At 55.1% G+C, this 27,535-nt stretch overlaps 1 long non-coding RNA gene across 4 annotated transcripts; it reads left to right on the top strand.

Annotated features, from left to right (window-relative positions):
• Positions 1 to 2,180: 2,180 nt before the first annotated feature.
• LOC119713086 (uncharacterized) lies at positions 2,181 to 26,335 on the top strand. Of its 4 annotated transcripts, none has more exons than XR_011803983.1 (5): positions 2,701 to 2,828; positions 3,296 to 3,521; positions 6,332 to 7,255; positions 10,137 to 10,385; positions 10,915 to 26,335. It is a non-coding gene; the product is annotated as an uncharacterized lncRNA (long non-coding RNA). The 4 variants fall into 4 exon arrangements; XR_011803982.1 differs by adding an exon at positions 6,061 to 6,197 and having other exon boundaries at positions 10,137 to 26,335; XR_005259949.2 differs by lacking the exon at positions 2,701 to 2,828 and adding an exon at positions 2,181 to 2,289 and having other exon boundaries at positions 10,137 to 26,335.
• Positions 26,336 to 27,535: the final 1,200 nt, after the last annotated feature.

Genomic DNA, 27,535 nt, shown 5'->3' with positions numbered 1-27,535 from the left:
CAGCCTCCTCGTTCCCCACAGCCCAAGTGTTTTGGCACTGCTCTGCCCCGTGGCCTCGAGGCCACTTTACTGCCGTCATTCACACACAGCCGAGTGCCACAGGTAGGCCAGCACAGCGGTGGGGGCTGAAGAAATTAAACTGGTACATTTCCTTATTTCTTGCGGGGATGAAGGTTCCCGGTAGTGAGTCTGTATCTGGAAAACTAGAATGATCTCAACCCAATTCTTTAAGGATTTTAAATCAACATACAGTCAATGGGATTGATTTGCCTTATTCTGAGTGCTAAATGCAGCTGTCACTGTGTCCTTCATCCTCAGTCCGTTATTGATAAATTCCTGGCCCTACTGACTTAATATATGCCTATTGACTTATTTGTTATTTTCCATTCTTAATAGCAGCCACTGCGGAGACTTCTGCTAACAGTTATTTTCAGAAGAAAAAAAAAAAAAAACAACACAAACCACCCTTCTTCCTCAAATGAAACTTGCAGAGTTTAAAGAGCTTCAATTTTCCAGCAGTAGCTAGAGAAGATGGGCTGTGAATTTTTCTTTCCCCGTGCACGGCGGCAGCGTGCCTTGTCCATGCACACTGCATGCAGGCTGACTTTCACGGTGTGTCTGCAGCCTGCACGCTCGGTTCTCATATTTCTGTAAGGTTCGAGTCCCAAAGGAAGCATTAATGCTAAAGGAATGCATACCAGCGTGTAACTAGTCTAAAAGTCAGTACAAAATCTCTCCAACAGATTGCTCAGAAAAACACCTCTTTTTTACTGCATTTAAGATCTGCAGATTGATCTCATGAGCATTTGTGCAACAGTTTAGTCTCAAACTGATAAGAGTGCTGCACAAAGAGAGAAAGGGAATCAAAGGAGATTAAAAAGCGCTGGTCTTCAGGAAGATAAGCGACCTCGAGCCGCCACGTGACCCCACCAGCGCTCCAGCTCGGCCGCCTGCAGATCTCATCAGGGAACCAGATGTGACCAGTGGCAGAATATCCTGCGCAGCGTGAGATCTGGAGTCTGTGATTGCCATCCAGGAAAGGGGAGATGGGAAAGTATGATGGAGAAAATGTCCTTTTTTTATTTTTTATAGAGTTTAATTGCTGAGAAGAAAGACACGTTTTCTTTTAAAGAAGAAGGGATGCTAGGAAGCAGGCTGAGGAAGGTGTCTGGAGGAACGAGCAGAAGGAGTTTTTGTACTACAGACAACTTAACATCGCTTCCTCCTTGCTGGTGATTGTGTGTTTGGAAGGACTAAGCGGCAAGGAGCAGTTCTCATTCATTTCTTTGGTCAGTGGAAGCAGGGCGGGGTGGCGGAGGAGAAGCAGAAGCAGCCAGGAAACTGCTTCCACCCGCAGCTGTGCTCACCCTGCCTGGTGCCTGTGCCCATCCCCAGCACCGTGAGGGGCCTGGCGTGGGCTCTGCCCTGCAACCAGGGCTGCAGGTGGCAGCTCTGCTGCCCTTGGGGAAGGGCGGGTGGAGGATGGGGGTTGTCAGGTTTGTGCTCGCTGCTTATTTTGGGGAGGAGGAGGAGGAAGTTGCTGTACAGAGCTGGAGCTGGGACAGCTGCAGGTCCTGCACGGGGAGGTTCCGCTCCCCGTGCTCCAGCGAGAGGAGTGGTGGATGCCTTGCCTCAGCCCCAGCGAAGGGTCAGGAGATGAAGATGAGCCCTTGCATTTGTATTCAGACAAAGGCCAGGGAAGCAGTGCAGCAGCTGAGCGCTGGGGCGAGGCCCCCAGCAGCCCGCGTTGCCAAGCAGATGGGCTGCCGTGTTCTCAATCAACTCCAGTTTTTAAGGTCATGCCTAGATAATGAGCATCACAGCACTCAAGCCTACAGATCATGAATATATGGATGAATATTGACTCACACATTTGCCTTTCTACACCTCTGTTCCCGTAACTTCCCCTGCGCCCCAAAGCCAGCACATCCTCCCTCGTGGGGTCTCCAAGCCCTCAGCACCCTCCACCTGTGTGCTCCTCCCAGCCCCCCAGCAGCTCAGCCTTGGGCAGCACACGGCCACCAGCATCTCCCACTGTCCTCTCAGGAACATCTCAGCATGGAGGCAGAAAGCAGACAGGCCAGACAGTGCCGGGCACAAAAGGGCTCCTTCAGCCGGACTTCAATGAAAAGCCCCAAAAAGGGCAGCCCCTTCCCCAGCTGCAGCGCCTGCTCTGAGAAGCCCTCATTACGGCTGGGGGGTTGCAGCTGCTGCCGAAACCCTCATGGAGACTTCTCAGAGGGGGCTGAGGCACTGGGCTGCCCAAGGAGTTGTGCACTAAGGCAGCAGGTACCAGGGCTTGCTTTGGGAAGGGAGAGGAGCCTCGCCGTGCCACGCCACGTGTGGCTGTGGAGGAACAACGCCCAGGAGCAGCACGGCTCTGCTGATCCCTGAGCTCCAGGCCACGCTGTTCGTGTCACAGTTCACGTTGCCATTTGTGCCAGGGCTTCAAGAACCTCGATTCAAACTCGTGGCCTCCCTCTTGCTTCTCTAGTAGGGCATGAGCTCAGGTCAGGTCCCATCCCGAGCCGAGGGCTGAGCCTGCCTTTGGCTCACGTGGAGCTGCGGCCACACAGCCGGGCACCGGGGACACCCAGAGGGGTTGGGCTCGGGGGTGAACCCAGACCTCACCTGAGGCCGTCAGTGCGGACAGACCCAGCTGCTGCACTGCTCTGCTAGCGAGGGCACCAGCTCCACTGCTAAGCCTCCCTGTTTTCCTAATGAACTGTCTTAAGTCAGTCCCTGTTTATACAGCGTCTCTGGATGTTAGCAGTACTTGAATGCCTTCCCTTACTCAGCCATGCTGGGGTTCTCATTTTTTGTTGCAGGTTTGCTTTCTTGGTTTCATGGGTGAATTTCTAGAAAAAGGGAAGGGAAGGGAAGGGAAGGGAAAGGAAGGGAAGGGAAGGGAAGGGAAAGGAAGGGAAGGGGGAAAAACAGGAGAAGGAAAAAGAAAAAGCAACTGAAGCAATTGAAGCCAGATTGAATGGCTCTGGCTTTAACAGTCCTAGGCCCTTCCCCTATTTCCCTGACATTCCTCCTTGTGACCCCTTCCAAGTGTTCTGGGCGAGTTTTGCAGGAATGCAGTTACGCTCCGTCTCCGTGAGCACGGCCTGTTATTCGAAAGGAGCTGGCAGAGCCTCCCGGCTTTCACAGCCAGATGTTACGAGTGTGACCCTGCCAGAAGCTGCATGCGTGCACCTTCCCATTCTCAGCCCCTCGCACAGGGGATTTTTTTCTGAAGAATCTGTTCTGGGTAATGCTTTTGTGATTTGCTCTCTTCTTCACTTCTAAGGTCTGCTCCTAGCATCAGTGCTATATAATTTCACAGCCAGAGAAAGCGGGATACATTTTGCCATGAGCTTCAGCAGGAGCAGGACAGCACCGTAACACTGCAGGACAGGATAACAACATGGCAGGACTTTTGGGTCCTGCTCATGAGTCGGGACTCAAACTGCATTCAGTGTTGTGCATAAAAAATTCAGAACAAAGGAAGATTCCTGCCCATAAAAAGCCTGCAGGTAAGTTTTACATTTCAGGCTAACGATATGGATACCGAGACAAAAGAATGCAAATGAAAAATGAGACAGTACTGGTTAGCATAACACGCAGGGATCGTGCAATAGTAACAGCTTTTCTTCCATCTTCACCTTTTCTCTGCATTCCTCTAGCTTATTAACAGTTATGGTGATACCTACACCAAGACGCAGCCAATTCTTTCCAAGTGCAGTAATAAATCACTACACACTGAATGACAACTCTGTTGTAGTAACTTTGTGTCCCACATGATGCATGCTTACAGATCTAAACAGTCTCAGTTTCAGCCAACCTTCTCCTTTCTCTTCTATTGCTTTTCATAGTTTTGTATTAAATTATACATTTTGCAAGACAAAAACTTTGTCCTTTGTAGCATCACACTGGCTTCCTGACCACTGTTACACTTCGAGGAGCTACTGCCCTAGAACACTTAACACGTGCCTCAGAACTAACGACTTGTCACTTCGTTTAATTTATCAAGATGTAGCATGGACATTGTTCCTGTGCCTCAAAATGAGCAGAGGTGAGGGTGGAAACCATGAAGTTTAAATCTCCTACCATTTTATGATCCCAGGAATCAAATGACAAATTTAACCTTTAAAATAATATTACGAAAGGAAGTTAAAATAATGGCGCGGCGCAGTTCTTAATGTTAAAGTGCTTTCTGTCCCTCCAGTGAAAGGTGCTGCAGAAATGCAGAGCATTATGTTTATTTATTAATAATCCCGCAAAGAAATTTTCATGATCGCCACTGGGGACTGCCTGACAGGTGACACAGGCGACCTCCTGCCAGGAGTGACATCTCTCCCCTATAATTTACATTCTCTAAATGATTTGCGATCAAATTACTTACAGCACAGATTAGCTTCTCCCCCCGCTATTCACTCGCAGCACCACATTCAACTGTTTGTTCCACAGAACCATAAAAATAATAATATGGAAAGTCAGTGCCTCTGCTTCCAGGGTATTCCAACATGGAAACAGCACACTGGCCAGGAGATCGATTCCTGCACTCATTTTCTCAGGCACTGGGATTTGCATCTGGGAGAGATGCAGGTCGTTGGCTTGAAAAGAGCATTCTGAGTTCACATTTTGATTGCACAACCAGATAAACAAATGAAGTGTCCCAATTAGAGGGAAGAAAATAATCAGCCTGCAGTGCGGAGGTGCAGGGACTGAAAGGACTGAGGAACAAACGCGCTTGGAACAGTCAAAGGACAAACCCCAGGTATTTACTGGATGTTAGGGAGACTGCAGCCATCAGTGGCAGGGAACTGGTTAAGAGAATATATTAAAGGTGCAAAGGGTCTCCCGACCTCTGCCACTGTCAGTTCTGTCAATGGGTCTACAGACGCCAGTGGAATAATTATGGCCTATATTTAGATTATGGATGCATCGGGCAGGGTGAAGGTTGAACATGAGGAACATGGTTGTTTGCAGTTCATTAGCGGTGGGAGCAGCCTAGGGTGGGAGGAGGGCACTGAACTGGATTCATCCCACCTGGAGTGCTTGCGCTGAGCTGCATAATGTCAGGGAAAGAGATCTGATTATATGTGGAAACAAAAGCAATAAACAACCGTGTTCGGGTTGTCACACCCGGCGAGCCAAAGAAAGGAAGGAAGGAAAGAGAGGAGAAAGCGAGACAAGCCTCTGGCTCTCGGCCACCTCGTTTCTGTACGAATGAATGCAATGGCCACCGAGAAATCGGCTGGCTGGAAAATGCAGAAGGGACGATGTGAGCCCTGTGAGTGTGGTTTGTGGGGTCTGTGCAAGGTGTCTCTTGCTGAATTCTGAGCTGACCGTACGAAACTGTGCGCCTGGAGTTCTGGGCATTGAGGGGAGGCTGGGCTCCCCAGAGGTGCTGAGGTGTGCTGGACACGTTGGTGCTCAGCAATAACACTTGGGAGGGTTGCACAAGCAGGAGCTAGAGATCAGGGAAAAGGCACAGCCAGCGAGCTTGGAAACACACTCTGTGCAGTGACTGGGCAGGAAAACACTGAGGCTGCCACTGAGAAATAATCTTGGTTCTGGCTCCTGGAGAAAAAATAAATAAATGACAAAAGGTAACAGACGCAGAAAGCAAGGAATGCAAACAGCACGGCCATGGCTCATTGCAACACGATGGAGGCCCTCTATTTGAGCCTGCCAACGATGAAGCAAACCTAGGGGAGCTAATACTGCAAATACCACTCAGGTTAGATTATGAGTTTTCCTTTTGCTAACTGCCGGACCTCCAAGCCAGAAGAAATGTGAGCCCCAAATGATTAAAGCTCAAAGCACTCACCCTAAAGCCCACGGTTGTTTGTTTAGGGAAGAGGAACCTGCATGCTCCATGCTCTGCATTTTCCCTGCTGTTCTTGCAGTTCCTTTTTGGCTTGGAAAGCAATCCTGAAAACCTTGAGCTGAAACTTTCCCAATTTTAAACTTATTCATAGTATTGATGCCATGGCATCACGGTCTGTTGTGAAACACAGTGCTTTTTTTCTAATTCTTTATTCACATCAGCGTATTGTTTTGTCCAAGTCCTAGGTCTTTCTAAAGAGTCAGCAAACAAGAAGTGAAGTTTTACCCAGGAATGCTGTGTAAAGGTGATGGTCAGGAGCAGGAAAAGAGCTCTGTGATTTTTGTCTGCTGTTTCTACTTCACCCAGAGTACTTCCCGTATGTGAACATTCCTTACTCACCCAGGTTTTGGAGGGGCCAGAAGGAAGATCACTTCTTGTTTTCTGGCGGTGTGTCCGTTGAGTGTGGGGAGCTAACAGAAGCCTCCTCCCTTTGTTATTCCCGTTTTGCAGGCAGCAGCTCAGAGACACTGCAGTGGGAGATCGTTTGCCCAGGGTCACACAGCAAGTCAGTGGCAAGAAGAAATGAGGCCCCAGAAGGTCAGCTTTCCATTCTAAAGCAGGAAGGAGGAAAAGATTCTGCACAAAGTCACAAATTCCAGCCCAAATCTAAAGCACGTTCTCTTCAAGGGAAGAGAAGAGAGGAGGCACGTTGTATCTAACACCGCTGTGTAGGGCCATGCCAACACTGCAAGTCCTCGGGGTGCCTCTGCACAGGCCCTGACTGCTGCTCTGCTGGAGCAGCCTCTAGGAAACAGCAAGTCAGATAAAGACGAGTTGCAGTGAATGGAAAATGGAAAACAGATGCCATACCATCACGTTATTTCCTCAATGCAAGCTAAAAACAACTGACAGTTTCCCATCATACTGACTACTCAGGGCCCCAGTCAAACGGCTGGCAAAGTTTCTTTACTCCAAAACACTGGGGATAATGAATTCAGAAGTTCTGAACAGCTGCTTTTCATGGATCATTTAGAATTTGCGATGCAAATATGAAAAATCCATCTTAAATGCCCTCAACTAATTGAGTGGAGTACAGTGAATACAAAGGAACAGATCACTGACCTTGGTGAAAACAGCACAAAAGCCTTAATCTGCCCAGAGAGACCCAGAAGGTTACCGAGGAGCAGAAGAGAGCAGAAGCCCGTGTACTCTCACTCGGGTTCCTAATTCTGCTGGCCACGAGGCAGCTACAAGCCTTTCCTTTGGGGCACACGCAGCAGCCCCCAGCGCCCTCCCTTACAAACCACAGCAGTGGAGAAGGAGGTGGGTGGAAGCTGGGCTTCGGCCAGATCGCTGGTGTCAGAGCTGACAATTCAAAGCAGAACTTGACGCTGGGGGCGAAGAGAGAACGGTTACACATACCGCTTAGGAAAGGTGAGAAGATGTTTTCGAATAGCTTCGAAGGCACGAGGCAAACGGGGCAGAAGGGCAGGGCTGTGTGGGAGGGGGGCAGGTGGGTATCAGGGCCGTGGATCTGCGGGGCTGCAGCACGGCCGCTCGCACACAGCCGGAGATGGAAGGGGCAGGACTGGAGGACTGAACGCAAAGGAGAAGTGTGGCTTTCGGGGCTGACGTGGCACAGCCGTTCACCTTGGAAAAACAAGAATGTGTTCGTGTGGCCCGGCTGCATGTTGCAAATCCCCAACGTTTTTCCTTAGCTAGGTGCATGCTCCAAAGGTATTAATTGTTAACCAGCAGCTGCCTGGGCGAGGGGCTGTTAATGCTGCGCGAGGCCGGGCAGATAAGATGTTGCTGTCCCGAGGCTCCCTGTATGGAAAACAGCGGCAAGGTCCAGCAAGTCTCCCCAGTTGTAGTTTTCTAAAATTGGAGCGTCACGTCCGCTGGGCTGCGCATACCAGCTCCGGCCCTGTCAGCTGTTGCTCACTTTATCATCGTGTTCCTTCGCGGGGAGCAGAGCGCAGGCTCCCGCGGCCGCGGGCAGCGCCGCACCTTGCCCAGGTTGTGCCGCGAGGAGCAGCAGTGCCAGAGACACTGCAGGCCCGTCTGGTATTTACACCAGCTACTCCCTGTGGGCCTGGACAAGCAAGAAGCTCTCTTTAAAAGCTTGTAATCGTTGGTCGCATTCCAAGAGAGACAAAGGGATGTTGTACAAACAGTTTCGTTTGAGCTTGGTAGAACACTCTGCCAGGGCAGAGGCAGCAGCTTTCCTCTGTGGGGAGGCAGGAGGTGGACGGCTTTGTTTAAATTCACGTTTTTCTCTGTCTGTTTTGACGGCACTCACTCGGATTTACATTTTCTAGAGCGGTTTTCTGCAGAAGCAGGGTTTTGGTGGCATTTCTGAGGCAGCAGCCCTGCTCTGTGCCCGCTCAGGAAGCTGGTGGTGCTGACTCAGCTCCCGGGGAGCCCGCCGAGCATCTCTGTCCTCTGCTGCGAGCAACCACAGAGCACAAGCGTGGCGGTGCCCCTGGTTCAGGCGCTGGGCAGAGAGAGGCAGGAAGGAAACGGAGGCACCACAGCGGTGTCACCGTTTGTCAGAAATGAGAGCAAAGAGATGAGACCCAAGCGTCAGGGAGAGCACCAGGCTCATGGTCAGGTGCTGTGCGAGAGGCCTGGGAAAACACTCTGCTCGTGCTCCGCTCGTTTCAGCTGAGGTCTGAATGCCCAGAAAGGGGCTGGAAGGTTGCCAAGACAACAGCGTTTTGAAAACCGCAGCGTGCAGGTTTGGACGGGGCCGGGGAACGTACTCGAGCTCTTGTGCAGTATCTGGAGCCACGAGCCAGCACGAGAACGCGCCCGGCCGGTAATACCCAGCGGGAACCGGCGCAGCCGTCACAAACTCCTATTATGCCTTTTACTCAGCGCGATCCACATGGTTTTCATTAGGTCCAAATTGTAAAAGAAAATATATACATATTAAATAAAAATACCAGAGTTCTGCGAACGTGTGTTTGGCAGTTTGCGTTCAGGTTACAAATGCTCACACTGTGTGTTTGAGCAAAAAGCTGTTTTACAGGGCTGTGATCTGCAGGCGAGTAACGAGAGGCGTGCCATGTTCTCAGACATGGTTTTGGCCCACACGTCCTCAAAAAGCAAATAAACAAAAGCGAGTAAACCAAATCGTCCTGCACGTCAACAGCTCGGTGGGTTTGGGAAGATTAGTGCCTGGGAACAAAGGGGTTGATGGATCAGAGCCCTCTCTGGTTTTCTGCACGCTGTGAGCCCGGCTCCCTAACGACGCAGGACCCCTGCATTCACCGCGTCCATCTGTCACCCCCACCCCTCCAGCTCCTCTCCTGCTCACTCGCCGGCCAGTGAAACAATTTCGTGTCATTTGGCAGACACCCCGGTGCCCCATCACCGTGACTGCAGCTCACACCGACGGGGGCTGGATGTGAAATCCTGCGGCCCCCCTCCTGCTGTGCTGTGCACGGGGTTGTGCCGCTGAGAAACCTGTGAGAACAAGCAGAAACTGCTGGGCAGCACCGTCAGCCGAGGCAGCATTTACACCATAAAAGTACGCTGCGCTGGTGAAACACGTACAGAAGGAAGCAGCCTCTGAGAACGGGTTGTTTTATGAGGGGCTGACTTCAAAATGAGTCATTTAGCACAGAGCAGCAATTGTGACTTTATTAAAAATCACCATGCTCTGGAGTGAACTCCTTGGCTTGCTGCGTGTCCTGCCAGCTCCATCAGAAAATAGGTCCTGCCGAATTCCCATGGAAAAGCCCTGGAGCGGCTCCCAGCCCCATTGCGCTCCCTGGGGACGCCGCTGGCACCCCGGCCGTGTGCTCGCTTCCTGCCTGCTCAGGGCCAGAGCCCGCAGCCCTCAGCCCTCAGCCCTGAACCCTCCGTTCTCCGTTCACAACTTCTGCAGCTTTTGTAACAACTCCCCGCTGTTATTCTCGTTCCCGTGCATCCAGCAGGTACATTTGGTGCAGTGCTCAGGCGCTGTGAAGTTAATTAAATTAAGCCAAAATGCTCACGTGAGATGAAAATGGGACCCCTCGCAGCAGACCTGCAAACTGCAGCAGCTGCCCTGCCCCTGCCAAGGAGCAGGTAGCGACAGCTCCTGCACGGGCAGGACGCTGGGGAGGAAGAGCACAAAGCCAAGGAACAGCAAGTGTGGGAAACACAGGGCTCCTCGTGCTGGGTTCCAGAGCCCTTCCTGGGATCCAACAAACGCAGATATAAAACAGATCGTCTGCTCGATATTTTACCTTGTAAGCGTACGGACTCTGCACGGTGAATTCAAAACTCTGCGCTGAACTCCTTTCTTCTCTCCCCTTGAAAACAGGTTTTAGGGATGGAAATACTGATCTAAACTAAATCCCAGGAGCCTGACAATCCTTCTGCAGAACTTCCCTGAGACCCTGGGACGCTGCCAGCTTTATGTGATGGAAAGGAAGACTGCCAGGTCACAGGGCATGCCACAGATGGGATCTGACTTCTAAGCAGTTGTTTAATTTAGGCCTGGAACACGATTTATGGGAGTCTATCTGAAATCACGGAGAAAAGAAGGCACAGAGCTGGAGGGCAGAGGCAGGTACGTGTGAATTCACATGAGACAAACTGTCTGTAGGGCGAATACTCCTGCGAGGCTCCGAGTTTCCATCTCTGTTTTAAGGAGGGGGAAGCTGACTCTTCAAGTGAAAAAATGCCTCTAACAGTGAATAGCAGCAGGGGCAAGAATGCGACCACACCGGCCCTGCCGCCCAGCTTTATGGGTTCCTGCTCCCTGCACTCCCCTGCAGGGAGGACGCGTGGGAAGGCAGGAGTTTGGTGTCACTTCCCTGCTGCCCCGAGCCCAATGCACACAGGACAGGACGAGTACCAGGGGTACGGCGCCTTCGTGCACCACCCCCGGGCTCTGTGCCCCCAGCCCAGCGCAAGGCGTGGGCATTTCGGTCACGTTCCCGGGGGGTTCCCCAGCCAGCTCCACGGCATTTTGTGTTGCTCCTACTGTGCAGCACCTGGCCCCGAACCCGGCTGGCCCTCCCGAGCACTTGTTGTTTTCTCTCTTCCCTCTCCTCCCCTCTTAAAAAGAGAAAGAAAACAAAACCATTTCCCCACAGGCTGCAGACACAAGTGAGATGCAGGTGCAGGCTGCACAAAGCTAATGAGTTCAAATCCCAGCGCCCCGCACACCCTCACGGAGGAGCTGCCCGGCCCTTTGAAGGGCAGGAATGAAAAGAGCAGGGGCGCAGGGTGCACCTCGAGATGTGGGGCTGCTCCCCCAGCCCGGCCCGCAGGCGGCCGTGGGACAGACAGACAGACAGACGGACAGATGGACAGACGGACGGACAGACGGCTGGACTCGATGCCTGCCCCTGACTGCCACCATGCCTCCCAGCAGCACCCTTCCTGGTGCTGAGCACTGTGCCTGCTTCTCGTGGGCTCCTGAGTGCTTTCCAAACCAAGACCCACTCAGACCTCCCCGTGAAAGAGGTGCAAGGAGCGGCTGCAGGCAGAGAGCAGGACAGCCGGCGCCTCTCCTGGCTGGGTTCAAACCACCACGGAGCCCCACAGCTCACCCCATCCCATGGGGAAACCACCTCTACTGGGTCCTGGCAGCGATGTGTCATAATCACCACAACGCCTTGTAGGTCAGGGGGAGGAGAAACGTGTTCCTCAGCCTTAGCCAGTCTCTTCCTGAACAGTCCCTGGCTTTTCTGCCGGCAGTTCAGGTTCCTGTGGTTATTTTGCCTCTTTGCTACACATGGGGACAGAGGGGAGCTGCCTCCTTCCCGGCTGAGCTGAATCCTGCTTGGGCCACAGAAACTCAGCGCTGGGGTGGGGACACGCAGTCCATGCAGCCACCGAGGGGCAGGTTCCCAGGGCTGGACACAGCTCCTTGGCTTTCTGGAGCAGCCGGGCGGGCAGGACCAGCAGCTTCCCCAGGGCTGCTGCGGCTGCTGGGCCGTCTGGTCAGCAGGGAACGCTGAGGGCACGATGGGCGCGACCCAAACACGGGGCATGCGGAGTGCTGGGGCGCACACAGCTCCCGGCCCCAAGGCTGAATCCACTCATGCTGCAAATGAGCACAACTCACAGCACGGCCCCAGCAGCCGGCACAGGACCCGGCTGCTGCTCCGACCGGCGTGCCCGATTTCCCCTGGTTGGTTTCAGACCTTCAGCAGGGCACTTCCACGGCTCCCGGTTCGCACCAGTGGGAACGGGATGGTCCCAGCCCCTCCTCCCAGAAGCCTGGCTGGGGTTCCTCGCATTTCTTCCTTGCGGAAAGCACTGAGAGTCAATTTTTTCCCTGTTAAATCATCTGATGTTTTTGGCTCCCCTTCCGATAGGAATTCTTTCTTTCTTTTGCATTAATTTTGCCCGGTTCCAGCACTGACCCATGTTTATGAAAGGGGCTTATGAGCTGTAATGTTAACTAGCCTCAGTTTGCTGATTCAGCAGCAGAATAAATAGGTAATTACACTCTGCCATATGTGTCTCTAATTCCAAATAGATGGTGTCCAAAAGGCGCTGTGCATTACCAGCGGATGACTGGAGTTGGGACTGTAAAAATGAGTAAATTGGTCCCCAAGGCCAGAAAAAGCTCTGTCAAATCCCACTGTTTATATCATACTGAGTGGCTGACTTGTGGTTATTTTGTAATTTAATACTGCTAAATGTCAACGGGAAATCCTTTCAACTACAGTTTGATACCTAGTGACAGAAAATCATTCAAGACTTAGACAAAGCCGCTAGCTCGGAGAGGTGCGTTTTTGCCTTTTTTAATCTTTGCGCACGGAGCGAGCGGGCGGCAGCTGCCCTGCCCCGGAGGCGAGGCGAGGCGAGGAGCTGCTGGCGGTGCTGGTGCTGCTGCCCCGTGGTCCCAGCCCGGAGCTACCCCAGCCTCGCCGTGCTGCTCACCCCGCGCAGCCGTGTGCGAGAGCGGCGCTGCGGCCGCGGGTTTGTGCGCGAGGAAGCGGAGCCCAGCGCGGCCGCGTTCCCCAGGCGCTGCCTGTGAACATCCGCACGCTGATGCACACGCGAGGCTGCGCTGAGCGGCGAGCTGCAGAGCGCACGAAGGGCTCGAGGTAGGTGTCTCTCAAATGACAGCCCGAATCTCCTTCGCTGCCTCCAGTAGCTGCCTCTACACGCGCCCCAGGCAGAGCACCGCAGGCTGCAGCCCCGCCAGCCAGGGAGCTGCTGGAAGGAGAGCTGGGAGCCGTCGGGATTTTGGGCTGAGCCATCAGTCCTGGTGCTCTCCGACCACCACCCACCCCCTGCAGCAGGGACGGAGGGACAGCCGCCCAGTTCTGGGAGCAGAGCGTCACGGTGCTGCCTGTGGCGAGGAGAAAGGAACAGGTCGGAGCTGACAGCACGCGGTGTGGAGACCTGCAGTGAGCAGGACCCCGTGCCCAGCCCTCGCCACGGCACGCACCAGCGTGTGCGGCACGGGAGGCACTGACCTGAGCTGGCCCAAGCAGAGGGAAGAGCTTCTCCTTCTCCGTGTGCAAGCACAGAGCTCTGCCCGGTGCAGGCTCGCAGCTCTTTGTGCCGGGTGGTAGCAGCCACGTGTCCCAGGGCTGCTGTCCAAGCAGGGCCTGTCGCACCTGACGTGCTCGGCTCGGGCTGTCTGCAGCAGATCTCCCGTCTCGAGGGGCCCCGCGGAATAATTAGAGGTCTGAGAGCTGGACAAAGCCCGTCTGCTGGACAGGGTAATTTACAAACGCTCAGACTGTCCACATCGCTAAGCCAAAGGGGAAGCTTAATTAGAGGCACGGGAGAAATTCATCTGGGAGGAAATTAGGGCAGAGAAGCCCCCCGGCCCCGGAGCCAGAAGGACGCCCCCATCCCACCTGCCCCTCGGGCCGGGCAGTGGGGGTTTGCTGGGAGCACAGGGCTCGTCCCGGCCCCAGAGCCACCGCCTGCTCCCTGCCCGCGCTCCCTCCTGCCCTGCCAGCTCCACGAGGCGCCCGTAGTGGCTCAAGCATCTCTCCCGGGCTGCGTGGCCCAGCCTTATGTCTGCAGTTGGCAGCTCGGGCTAATGGGGTCTGCGGGGAAGCTGTTTCACACTCAGTTCCTGTGTTATACATGGCTGGCTGCAAAGGGGGGGAGCTGCACAAGCTGCTCAGGCAATATGTCTGCACAGATCCCACAGGATCCTGTCTGCTGCTCTCCGGCGATCCCCTAGGATCCAGTCTGCTTGCTCAGGGTTAGGCCAGAGGCTTCTAGAAAATGATGGCCAAGCAGCTCGAGGCTTCCTCAGCTGGGCTGGGGCAAGAGCAGAGTCAGAGCAGGCTCCACGCAGCATCAAGGCAGTGGGCACAGGCGTAAATTCAGAGCAGGCAGGAGCCTGCCCCGGCACCAGGAGTGCGAGCATCTTGTGCCAGAGCTGCTGGGTCTGTGCCGATACCACAAGGAAGTGCTTCAAAGGTTTGTTACTTGCAAACTCCCCCAAAGTCTGGGGAAGACCTCGTATTTAGGAGACAATGTTCCTCTCAGGATCCCCTCTTGCTGCCTGGGGGATGGAGCTGGTTTGTGGCTAAGGGAGATGAAGGTTGGGGCACACAGAGTCCCAGATCTGCTCCACCAATTCGCTCTGGGGCTTTGAACAAATCCTTTTTGGCCCAGCTTCTCGCAGGCACCTGACAGAGACAGGAGCCAGCATCTAAACGAGCTCTTTGTCTCGGTGTCTTACTTTCCCCGTTGGTAAGCTGGGATAATTCTCTCTCACCACTTCCTCGGGGTGGTTTTGGTCATCACTCACACGTCTGAAGCACGGCAAGATTTGCAGATGAAAGAAATACGGTGCTGCAACGGTGCTGCACGACTGTCTGCTGGACTTGGGCACTCAGCCCCCACCCTCCAGACCCAGCGGCTCCTGGCTCCCTGCAGAGCTGGCGAAGCAGCCGGAGCTCCGAGGGGCAGCCGGTGACACCCAGCTGCAACGGGCCGGGAGGCTGCTGCCATCCCGGCAGCCGCAGTCCCACCATGAACATCCGCATCTCTGCAGCACTGCTCAGGGCTGTCAGTGCCATCCTGGAGCCCCGGGGGAGTTTCCCTCCCACCTACAGGTTCCTGCTGCGCTGCGGAGGGAGGCGAGGTTTGTTTCCTTCCCGACCCTAACCTGCCCCTCGCTCTTCTGCTGAACAGATCCGGCAGGGCTTGCAGCTCCCCTGGTTCCCTGGCCAGGTAATTCAAGCTGTGAGTCCCCTGCTCTGCCTTTCTAAGTACAAAAACTCAAGAACTGTGACCAGGGAAATAAAGGCAATTCACTGGCATGGGTGAGCCTTGCTAAGCCCTGTGCCAGCCCCGCACACAGAGGATGGAGTCGTGCTCAGGATGATCTGGGAGCTGCAGCACCCCTTCAGCGTGCTGACTGCACCTCTCACACCCACAGCTCTGTGGGGCCAGGCTGGGAATGATGGCTGCTCCAGATAACAGACCGACACCCACTCAAAAAGCAGGAGCTGCCCTGGCTCACAGCGGCAAAGTCAAAGATTTCTATGGCCGGCCACGCTGCTCAGGGCAGGACCGGCTCCCGCACAGCCCAGCAGCAGCTCCCGCAGCTTCTACCTGCAGCCAGGGAGGCACAGGAGGAGCGTGGGCTGTCCCCAGCCAGCAGAGATTGCTGTTCATGTGAGCTTCCCTTCCCCATGGCCTCCTTTGGCCCAGAACCCAGATTCCACAGCACCCACACTGCTGCATCTTCAGGCTCTGCTCTGCCGGCGGCTGCCGGGATGCCTGCTGCACGCACACAGCCCCTGTGAGCGGAGATAAGGCTGGTGGAACTGAGATACGGCGTGCAGGGGATTTCCTAGCTTGTGGCAGCATCTCAGATTTCTTCTTTTGAGATCAGCAGAGGGAAAAGTCTAGTTTGCACAACAGCCCCTGTAAAGCGGGGCAGCCACAGCTTGGCAGCAGAAGCAGCTTCGCTCTGATGCTCCCGAAGCCAAACGAACCCCGGGACCGCGTCCCTGCAAGGCCCCCTGCAGCCACCGAGGGGCTGGGAGGCAGGGGGGGGCTCCCAAAAATGCCCAGTGCCATCGGCAGCAGCGAGGTCTCTGGGCTGGCCGTACCCCCTGCCTGCCATCCGTTCTGCCCCACATCCCCGAGCCTCGTGCCAGGGGCTGTCTGTCCCCTGTGGCAGGGAGACACGGCTAAGGGGACACCCGGGCACCGTGGCGCTGACCCTTCACACCAGGCACGGCGAGCAAAGGGGTCGCTGGCAGGTAGGAGCAGGGCTGTGACCGAGCGGGGACAAACGCGGAGCGCTGCATGCCGGGGGCTCGGCGAGGGGCTGCGCGTTGGCACGCCAGGCCTGCCGTGTCCCCCCCGCCTGCGGGGACACCTGCCAAGCCCTTCCGCTCCGGCTGGGAGAGATTAAAGGATGGAGTGGCTGGCGGTTCAGGCTCGGTTCATTAGAAAGAATCCCGTTAATTGGGTATTAGCTGGCCTCTGCTGGGGATCGGGGACACATGGGCTGGGAATACAGGAGCGGCGGTGTGACGCTTGTCAGACATTTGAACTTTGGCAGGCTGGGGTGGCTGGCATGGGGCGGGCAGGGCAGCCCTCAGCTGCCATGTCAGGCCGTGCCCCTCGGAGATTCGGGGCTGCTATTGTCTTGGCCAGACTAATCCCCCTTGCTGGGATGCTGGTCTGGTTCTCCTCCCCGTCCCAGATTGTGTGTCACACCTCCTGGGCTTTGCTCCGTTTAAAAATACATGTTTGGGGCTTAATCTGTGCTGCTGCAGGGCACAAAGACCGGGCTGGCCCCGGGATCACCTGACATCGAGTCCTGAAACAAAGCCCTTAGGGCAGAGTCCTCACACTCTGGCACTAAAGTCTCAATTCCTGTCGCCTGGAAACATAACAGGATTGTCTCCGTTTAGCGGGATTATGTCTGAAAAAGCCTTTTGTTACTGCCACTCTGCTCCGGGGCTGACAGCTGAACCGAACCAGATGGGAGTCCCCTGGTCAGAGCGAGGAGATGGCGCGGGGCTGACCCCGGACACGTCACCTCCTTGCCCTACACTTGGCCTCTCCTCCCGGGGCCGAGGGGACGGAGAGGCCTTCGGAGACCAAACGCCTTTTGCCCTGGACATGCCAGCGAGCCGCGAGCGGCCAGAGGAGGGGCAGGGGTTGTGGCCACTTTTGTCCCTCCTTGACCTGTAAGCGAGCCTCGTGCGTACTTGGAGCATGCTGGGGGCTGCGCGTGTGATGAGCGGCGATGCAGCAGGTCGTGGCTGTAGGGCTGTGGGGACGGGTGGCACGGCACAGCCAGCATGGCACAGCCTGCACGGAGCTGCCCATGGCCACCCCGGCTCTGCAGCCCCGAGGACGCTGCCGGAGGTGCTCACAGCCAGCGCTGCCCCGGCCGCTCCCCTGGCACTCGCGCGGCGGCGGCGGTGGCGGAGCCGCTCTACCTTGAAGGCACGAGGCATGCTGTACGCAGCGAGAAGGCTTGCCTAATTAACTCCGATTGTATATGACATTGTCATGTTGATTTACTAAATATACGCGGGAAATCTCTTTATTTCACCAGCTGATTGGTGACATAATCTGGGGCTGTAAGGAGCAGCCTTGACACCAATTCCCTCTGGTTATGTTACCTGTCTTTTCCACCTGCAATCGCATCAATGAAGCCCACAAGGAACTTCAATAACTAATTTATTCATTTTGCTTCTGATTTATAGTAAAAAGGAAAGGATGTCAGGATACACTTGTCTAGAATGACAATCAAGCCCAGAACCCTTCCAAGCTCGCGCCTTCTCAAGAAGCAGAAGGCTTCACCTCAGCAGCGTGTGCACTGTGCAGGTTGCAATTACCAACCACTTCTGTGTTTCCGTAGGCTCTCACCAGCTGGGAGAAAGTTTCCAGATAACACACGCCTGGAAAAGTCAATTACCTTGCTCCCTTCCCTGCTGCAGACATGGGCACCCCTGACTGACACACGGCTTCTCTGTTGTGCTTCTCATGCCCCCTCTTGCCCCAGAATACCCACCCTGCGCTCACCAGGCGGTGCTCAGGACGTTTTCTCCACTGCCCCGTGGGGGAAAGGGCACCACGAGCCCTGGGATCACCTGTGTGAGCAGCAGGCACACACCAGAGGCTCAGGTTGGTACAAGTAAATCCGCAGCTGATGGTGGATGAGTCCCAGTGCCACAGCTGTATGGCCCAAGGAGCTTCCACATTATTCAACCTTCCTTGCACTGAAATACAGGTTTTAAATCTCCCATTGGCATCAAAAGAAAATGGACTCCACAATAACTCTGCAAATCTCATCCTTGAAATTCTCCCATTTTGTGTGACTTGGGATAGTGTTAGAAGTTTGATCTGACCATGCACCAGAAGGCCAAGACTTTGCTCCACAGATGGAGAGAAGAGACATAATTATCGATCTGTGCAGAGGCAGCAATGAACCCTCCTTCAGAGGAGAGCCTGTGTGATCCGTCGGATGGCACTGCTGCAAGCGCCCCGCCGGCACCGCTCGTCCTGCCCCAGACCTGCAGGACACCAGCCCAGGCCACCACAGCAGCATTCCCCATTGCCCACAACCCTGACTGGAGTTGTTCCCCAAAACTGGAGCTTTTTCTCTAAGGCCCAGCCCAGGGCTGGAGCAGGATTCCCAGGGACACGCCGTGGAAGGGGCTTTGTGCTGGCAGAGGCGCCCTGGGACGCTGTGAGTGCCTCCTTCAGCACCTCTCCCAGCTGCCCCAATTCCTTCCCGAGTAAACGTCCGCAACAACAACAGCCACAGCCCGAACCCACTTCCTCCTGCTCGTGGACTGTCCTCATCACCGCAGCGCTCCTCATCGCAGTGAAACCAGAGCCTCATTTGGCAGAGCGATGAGGGGAGCGGGGCTGGCTGCTCAAAGGGATGTGCAGATCCTCTGTGTCAGGCGCGGAGCCGGGCTCAGCACGGCAGAGGCAGGGGACAGGGGAACACGCGGCCCCATTGGACGAGAGCCTAGTTAAGATCCGTCTGTGTCAGCCCAAAGCTTAATCTGGATTGATGCAAACTGCAGAAAGTATCATTAGAGACTGTCTGGGGAAGTCAGAGAGCTTCTCTGCTCCCTTCTTGTCTTCCCCAATAATAGAGATATTTCTGTTTACAAAGGTGGACTTGATCCTCAGCATTTCCTCTGTAGATCTCCGGTATTTGCATGTGTCACCCTGTTTTCCCTGGCTCATTAATCACTCACTGTGCTTGTCAAATTGGAGCAGTGCCTGCTGTGCTCCCGCAACCTGCTCTGGGGGCCCCAGGCTGTTCCTAGCGCTCCTCTGCAGCTCGGTGGCACTTCAGAAGGCAGCCACCCGCCGCGTGCCCCCACGCTCGCACCCCGAGAGCCCCGCGGCGGGCGGGAGCGGCGCTCCTGGAGGCTGCTCAGCACGGAGAGAAGCTCAGGGCTGCTTGTTTGCTGCAGAGCAAAATCCTGTCCCTAAATCCCAAATAAAACAGCCTTCATCATCCCTGGGGGCAGCGTGGTGTCTCTCATGCTCCGGGACACAAACCTGTGCCTGGCCTCTGCTGTGCCCAGCGCGCAGCGAGCCCAGGGCCCTGCTCCCAGCACCGAGCCCACGAGGGGCCGAGCAGTGCTGCCCCCAGCTACCTGCTGTGGTGCACGGTCCCAGACCTCAGCCCTCTCCCTCTTCCCTCACATCCTCACTGCTTGGTTTGTTTTCTTCCTGTTCAAAAACAAGAAGAAAAAAAGGAAAAAAAAAAGGCATTTTGGTATGTGGCGTCATGTTCGCTGTCTTTAGGGGCCACCAGGATCGGGCTGGGGCCAAGCTCTGCCTTCCAGGTTTTCTCCCCAGGCAGCTCACCCGCAGAGCCGCACTCGCTCCTGGTTTTTCTTGCCCTGGTAGCAAGGGCTTCACAGCACAGTCCCTGGTTTTGATACAAGGTGAAAGCACGAGGTGAAAGCACGCCTTGCCTGGCCACCAGGGTACTGGGAGAACAGGGGAGAGAAGAGGGACGTGAGCCCAGAACAAAGGTGTTCAGAGCAGGGACAGCCCGGCCGGGAAAGCCAGGTCTGGGCACAGCTTGACCATGTCCCTGGGCACCGGGCTGCAGGGAAGGGGGGCTCCAGCTGGTTAGGAGCGAGGCCATCTCCTCTTCCTGCCTTCCCCAGCAGCCGGTGGATGCGGCTCCAGGAGCTGCTCCCCTTCTCCTTCCCTCCCGTTTCTAATGGCTGGTCTCTGCGAGTGCAACGAGGAGCCGAGGCCTGGTAGGGCTGGGGAAATTCAATATTGCTGAAACCAGGACAGGAAACAGCACTGTGTGCCTGCAGTCACAGCTCCGCATTAAGTAATTTGTGTTAAGCTGGAGATGACACAATGAAATGCTGAAATTTCCTTGTCTGTCCCAGCGTGCAGGGCTGTGTGGACTTCAAAGGTTGGGTTTGGAAATTGCAGGTATTTGTAGGGCGCCCACCCCTTGTCACAAGCTCTGACACACATTGAGGCATTTACCAAAGCTGACCCACTGGGGAGGGAGCAGGGCCGAGGGAGGCCCAGTCTCAGGGCTGCATGCAGGCAATGCTGAGGACAGCGGATATTTCCCCATAAATCACTGAGGAGGAAAATCCCACAGGTTCCAGGTAGCTCGTTTCATCTGAAGATTTTTACCCAAAACGTCCCTAAGCTTCCTGGTGTGCGGAGCTCGGCGAGGCCGGTGTCCCAGGAGATTCCCAGTTCCTAGACCATTCCTGCCTATTTTTAGTCACGTCAGAAATACCCCAGCGGCAGTGCCCCTCGCTGCCTGCCGTCCGCACACCCCGAGGGCAGCTGGGCTCTGGCCGAGGAGTGGAAAAAGTTCACTCTGCCTCGTCTCCAGTTGCAGCAGGGAGCGGAGGGTTCCAGGAGCAGCACGGGGCTGGGGGTCTGCCCACGCTGTCCCCTTGGCTCTGCTGGCACCAAGGCCTGCACAGCAGGACAGAGGCCACGTACCTGCTGGTGGTACGGCCGTGGCTGTGGATCAGAGCCCAGAGGCTCCTGCTTTATCTCCCTGCTCTGACTTTCCACCGGTGAGAATCAGTGCGACAGGCAGCCTGAAGCCGAAGCTCAATGTGAAGTTACACTTCAGGTCCTATCTGAGTGTTGAAATGAAGCTGTGGAAGCCTCTATTGGAATCCTATTAATTGCTATTACGTTTCCCAAATATGTTAATAGCAAGTTATTGATATGAGTGCTCAGCAGCCAGCAATGGGAAGGGCAAACCAAGACCCTGGAGAGCTAGGAAGGTAATGCCAGAGCCATTTCGTGCCAGAGCCACTCTGATACAAGCAATCACAGGGAAGTATCTCGTGGTTTCCATATGACGAGTCACAGCAGGAACACACAAATCCCTCGTTGTTATCCGTGGCACCGAGCTGCCACAGCCCGGGATGCAGCAGTGCGGGTAGAGGGATGGCAGCGAGCTGCTGTGGGAAGTCCCGAACAGCCAAACCCTGACCCTCACCGCGCAGGGCACGGACACAGCCCGACTCTTGCAGCATCGCAGAGCGTCCCCGCAGCTTCCTCGGTGGTGTTCTGCTATTTCTGCAGACTTCTGCTCAGCTGCACACCGCCGAGGTAGAAGCCACGCCATTTCCACAGCCTCGTGGGAAGTCTTTGCTGCTGTTAATTACGAAATTGCAACAGGAGCCTTGAAAATAGAGTTCTCACGCCTGTGAAAGCAAGGAGAGGGCCAAACGAGCAGCACTTCTCCCCTCACTAACTCACTTAATGATGTGCTTGAATTTAAGCTACTGCTTAGGCCTTTTGCTGAAGCATTATGCTGCGCTGGGACGTGCAGTGCTTGATTTTTCCTTCATGTGAGGCTCACGTGTCTCAGTGGCTGGACGGTGCAGCACCAAGCCACTGGTGTGCTCTGGAGGACACACACACAGCTTGCTCTTTGTACTGCTTAGGAGTGGACTCCGGGAACTTCTGCCTCATTGCTTCGTCTCACCCTCAGAAGCCTTGCACAGAATCCCTGAATTTCACAGTTTTCTTTTCCTTATCTGGGTATTTATGGCTCCAGCTCTGTTCTCCATCTTCTCCCACCTTATCTTCAGGTCAGTTTGCTCCTTGTCCTCATGTGAATGAAATCTCACATATGGTGTTGTGTAGCAATTAGCAGATACCTTTTCTTTTAACCCTTCTGTCATTTCTTCTGCTGCGTTTTCACACATGGAGATACACACACACATTTCCATTCATATTCCATTCATACCAAACCAAGTGTTTCTATTAAACCTCTCTGCGGACACAGGAAGGCCAGACCTACCCCCACTGCTGGATGGCAATTAAACAATTCACTTTCCTCTAAACTTTCCTCCAGTCTACTGTAATCTTTATCAAGACAATCAAGCCAACCCAAAGCAAATTAATATAGATATGCCTGCTCAAAGCAAATATCATTAGAGCAATCTCTCTGGCCGGGGAGGGCTTAGTTCTCATCTTTTCTTACTGTTTACAGAGTCCCTGGCAAGGAAAGGACACGTTTCATTTTCTCCACTTCAGTGGGGTGATCTAATGGGCTGGAGTGGACTGAGCTCTGGAGCATGGTGCAGCAGCCATTAGACAACGCAGGGACAAGACAAATCAGCCCTTTGTAGCTTCGGGTTCTCCACGTCGCCTGTGGGACTGAGCTAACCAAGAATCAGAACAGAAAACTGAGCGCTCGGCCCCTGCACGACTCGCGCTGCTTTCCCCGGGCCAGGACGCCTCCCGCAAGGCAGCCAGAGGGGCACGGGAGGAGCTGCGGTGGCACCGAGCCGCAATTAGGGAGGCTTTGCAGGGAGGGGAGCAGGGAAGGGGGTTCCACATCACATCCTACAGGGAAGCAGTCTGAGGAGGGTGAGGGCCCTGTGGTGCTGCTCCCAGGCACAGGGCTGCGTCTGCAGCTTCGAGAGGTGGCCCCGTCCCCCCCGAATATTCACCAGGGCAGTGCAACCCCCTGTGGCTCATCCCCGTGGCGCAGCAGGGTGCTTATTTGACTCTTCTAGGAGCATTCCTTGTTATAAATCATCAAGAGGAGAAAATGTCAAGACCCTGGAGGCAGCATCACTCACGAGCCCAGCCTGTAGTTCCCCACATGGGCACTTGGACCAGAACTGCCCACAGCTCCCCCGGGCAGGGCACCAGGAACAAACCCGTGGCACTGCTCTCACTGCTCAGCCCCGAAAGCTGAGCTTCTGCCTGGAGTACCTGTGAACATACAGTGTCGGAGTCTGAAGCAGTTATTGTAGAACAGAAGTGAAAGTCGTGCTCCGACACACCACCTTGTTCCTGGAACAGGCACAGAAGCTAAATTAGCTGTAGCGATTAGTCACTGCTCTGACCTCGTGCTTGGGCCAGCGGGGAGTCACGGGGCTGAAGCGATGCCATTTCCTTTGAAAAATGATTCAAAAGTCTTATGCACACCCCGCTTCCCAGCCAGATGTTGTGTCTCCCAATTCCACCCTGGTATTTCTTACTGGTAGTCAAATATTACATCCCTTTGAAGTGCCTGTCGGGTCACCTGTCCCGGCTTGCCAGCGGGTTCTGCTCCTGTGTTTTCCCCACATCTCCTTCTACAACCTGGCCCCGTTCCCCTGCCCCTGCTGTGGAAATGACAGCGCCGGCCCTGCTGCAACGTGAACGAGGAGGAGTTGCTCCACTAAGGGAAAGAAAACATTGCCAGATGAAGATCCAAGGCGGACCAGCCTTCCCAGGGCGTCCTGGAAGAGAGTCCGAAGGCCTGCGCTGCATTTGGTGCTACTGTACGTACGCCTGTACCCCTGGGTGTGCGGACACCCAGACAGGACAAGGCAGCTCTGCTTTTCCCACCGTTTGCACCCTTCCGGCTCAGCACCACGGCTGGATTCAGACAGATCCACCCTGCAGGCGTCTCCCACCTCCCCGTGGGCACGAGCCTGGGCACAGCGCGGGGAGCAGCTTACAGGCAAGTGCCCTGCAGGGTGACCCTCTGAGAGGCATTTACTGCTAGTGGGGGAAGGCAGGGGGAGAATAAACACGCGTTTTTCAAAAGCCAGTGTAAAAATGGTGTGGAATTAAGCTAGCAGAACAGAAATTACAGCTGGACCCACGATCCAGGCTGAATAACGGAACAGCTGGAGGCCTTGTCCTTGAGGTGCCAGGGGGTGGCTGGTTGCTCAGATGGCTATTTACCACCAGCACATTTCCAGATCCATTGGAAAGTCCTGCTACAGTTTCAAAACAATGGTCCCCTCTCCTTACACCGAAATTACAAAAAAAAATAAGAAATAGGCTGATAAAATACAGAGTAGCCTCACAAGCAATTGGAGGTATGGCAGCTCCTACCCACTGGGTATAATTTTTAACAACCCAAACCAGCTCCAGAATAAAGCACAGAAAATGTCAGCCCTTTGTATGAAAGGGCTTTTGAAAAGCCAAGCTGATTCCAATTTGCCGGAGGCTTTAAGACAGCATATGTCACAGTGCCTGGGAACTGAGAGCCTGCGAGCTGGCTCCAATGTGCCGGATAATGGAGCCGCTACTGCGAGTCCAGCGCGCTCCGGCTGCCACCCTGCTCCTGGTAGCAGTTTCCAGCATGCTGGCACTCGGTCCAGGCCACCTGCAAGCCAGATCTGGTCTGTCGGAGGAAACTGGGACCTATTTTAGTAGCCCAGCTGCAGCTCAGCTCATTTGCAAGAGGCAGCCTGCCACATCAGAACTCCTTTAGGAAGCACCAGGAGGCAATCCAATCTGCTGCCTCCCGAAACAAGGAGGGTAGGAGGGTGCATCTCAGGCCCTGCTTAGATGGCGAAGAGAGGGGATTGCTGCTGGAGGCAGGAGGAGCCGAGGGCTGTCTCCTCACCGGACACCCTCTGCTGGACTCCAGGGAGGAGCTCTGACAGCCCCAGGATTAGGCAGAATCCCCGGCGCCACTGCATTTTGTGCCAGCATCTCACGGAGACTGCCAGGGCCTGGCGCACGGGTGTTTCACTCCGTGGCACCGACAAGGGATGCCAGTACCCTCGACATTCAGCACCCAGCTGAACAAAGAGGCAGAAGGGTCAGAACCGGCCTCTGCAGACCTCGTGGAGCAGCAGAGCTGAAGCTTGCCCTGGGTCTTCACCTGGGGCTCTGGCACATGGCGCAGCCCGATGAGCTGCGTGCTCCAGGCAGTGCCTGTGCCATAACACCCAGCCTCCCCTCGCTGCCCCGAGGCTCTGCCGCCCGCCTGCCCCAGCCTGGCCCTGCAGCAGCCCATGGAGACGGCCCCGTGCCAGCAGTGCCAGGGCTGGGGCTGTACCCGTGCCCTCGGCCCTGCCCTTGGCTGCAGCACCCAGGCAGCACGGAGCTGCTGGCACAGCACTGCAGCACTGGGAGCTGTCACAGCACCCGTGGGTGATACCCAGGGAGCATGGAAAAGGCTGAGGCGGAGCAGAATAACCAAGCACTGCCATCTTCTCCCAGGCCTGGCCTTTTATCAGATGCAGCTTCCTTCTCTTTAGTCATCCATTCCTGTTCTCCTGCCAGAACGCAAGCTCAGACCTAACACGCAGGGATGACTGCGATGGCATCGCTCCCATGCTCACACCACCCCTGTATCCTCTTTCTTGCTCTGGCTGGAAGGGATTTGCTCAACCTCCTGAGCACAAACAATAAAATTGCCCCTTTGCAGGCAAGTGTCAGCCTCCGGGAAGAGCAGTGCTGTTCACAGCTATTTTTGTTCCAGTAAAAAGGAGTGGAAATAGAAAACAAGAGAGCCATGTCCTCCAGAGAGGGAATCCGGTCACTCCCACCTCCATCGGCCTCTTCCCTTCGCAGCAGCTCCCGGCCAGGTGGTGTGGACAGGAATGAGTCAGACCCAGGACTGGTCATAAAGCGAGCAGGAAATGAGAAGCATTCTCGGTGCAAAATGTGCTTATCAGAGGGCTGGAATTAAGATGTTCCTTTTCTTAAGGAATGTTTATAATGGAAATGTTCCTGGTGTTTTTTTAAGAAAAAGGCCTAATGTTTCAATTTTTTTGCTTTTATTTTCTCATTACAGAGGAAGGATTTGAAACCACACACAGGCTGTTACTCTTAGGATAAAATGTTCCCCCAGCGTTAGCCTGCAGTGGACATCCCAGCAATGTGAGCCCACTGCAGGAGTGATCACGACCCAGCAAATCCTAATCCCCCCCAAAAGAACGTCCCAGGAAGGCAATTAGGGGCTCACAAAGCAGCTTTTGCACCTGACGCCAGGAGTGGCACTGCCCAGGCTGGGCAGTGAGCCGCTGCCCCACGCAGCCCCCGAGCTCCCCCAGCTCCGTCGGCGTGCCGGCAGCTTCCTGTCGCAATCCAGCTGCAGACCGAGGGCTCCTCATTACTACCTCAGCCATTTCAAAGCTTAAATGCAATTATTACGGTCTGATTAGGGACAACAGAGAGAGGCATAATTTGCTGACAGTGATACTCGCAGTAATTAATCTCCCAGATCCTGCCTTACAGGGCTGTGGATGCCCTGATGTGGGTGCTGGGATGTTCCAACCACCGGCGTGCCTTTATCCAGGGTGCCTGGTCCAGATGCTGGCAGGGGCAGAGCACCCAGGGGGGCAGCACCCCCCCAGGCAGCTCGGGCAGGCGGCCCCGGCCCTGCACAGGGCCCTGAGCTCAGCAGGTCAGGAGGAAAACCCCTCTTTTAGGTGGCGGAAGGAGCCGTAAAGCCCTCAGAGCCACCACCTCTCACAGCACACATCAGCACTGGAAAACTTCAGCACGGGTCCTAGCCCTGAACAGAAACACCATCACGCCAAGCCCGCAGGCTCTGGGGTTTACCGCAGCGCAAGAGTGGGGAAGTTGCAGCTACAGCGATGAATAGAAAGACACAGAGATAAGGAGGGTGTGAAATCCGTAACCGGAGTGCGCTCGAAGCAGGGCGGGGAGGAGTCGGGCAGAGCAGGCAGGGCACCGGGAGGACAGGCATTAACCTCCTGCGGGTGCCAGGAGGGCTGGGGATGCTCAGCACCCAACCTCGCGACTCCTTGGCCTCGCTGACACAACCCACAGCAAAGCAGGGGCTGTGAGGGGGCACAGCTGGATGCTGCTGCTCCGTCACACCAGCCAGGTCGGGGCCGGCAGCGCTGCCCACGTGCTGCCCACGGCTCGCAGCCACCATGCACTTCAAAACCGAGCCTCGGAGAGCGGCATTTCCTTCACGGGGGAAAAAAAAGTACTGCAGCTGAAGCTGAGATCTGAAAGGGGCCCTGGAAGAGGCAAAGAGCCAGCACACAAGCTGCCTTTGGAGCTGCCACGGCCGGTGCTGAGCTCGGGGCCCTGGGCTGGGATTGACTCACGCTGCAGCCTGGAACGGGGCCCGTCCAAACTCTCCCACTTTGATCACCTTTTGCAGAAAAATGACGTAAAGATTAGATGCTCGTTAACATCTGGGTAAGCCATTTGCTGCAGCAGCTTATCTTGTCTGCTATTTGCCCATGGAAAAAAAGAAAACCCAGAAACAGCATGCGCAGGAAAGCCCCAGCACCACAGCACTGGAAAGATGTTGCTGGAAAGTCCATCTGGTCCCTGAGCACCAGTCTGGCTTCTTCACCCACAGGAATTTCCACAGAGGCAGAAGCAGCTCAGGGCTGGGGCTTCCCAGCTCGACTCCTACCGTCACGATGCCAGGTTACGCGGTTAACTGGATGCTCTCTGCTCCTGGACAATGGTTCACTGAGCACAGCTGTCACCAACCAGCCGCGGAGCAGAGCCTGAACAAATGCATCCAGGGGAAATCAGATAATG

This window comes from Anas platyrhynchos, chromosome 18 (assembly GCF_047663525.1).
Source record: "Anas platyrhynchos isolate ZD024472 breed Pekin duck chromosome 18, IASCAAS_PekinDuck_T2T, whole genome shotgun sequence".
Taxonomy (NCBI): Eukaryota; Metazoa; Chordata; class Aves; order Anseriformes; family Anatidae; genus Anas; species Anas platyrhynchos.
Note: the sequence above shows the minus strand (reverse complement) of the source record. Positions and strands in the feature narration are given on the sequence as shown.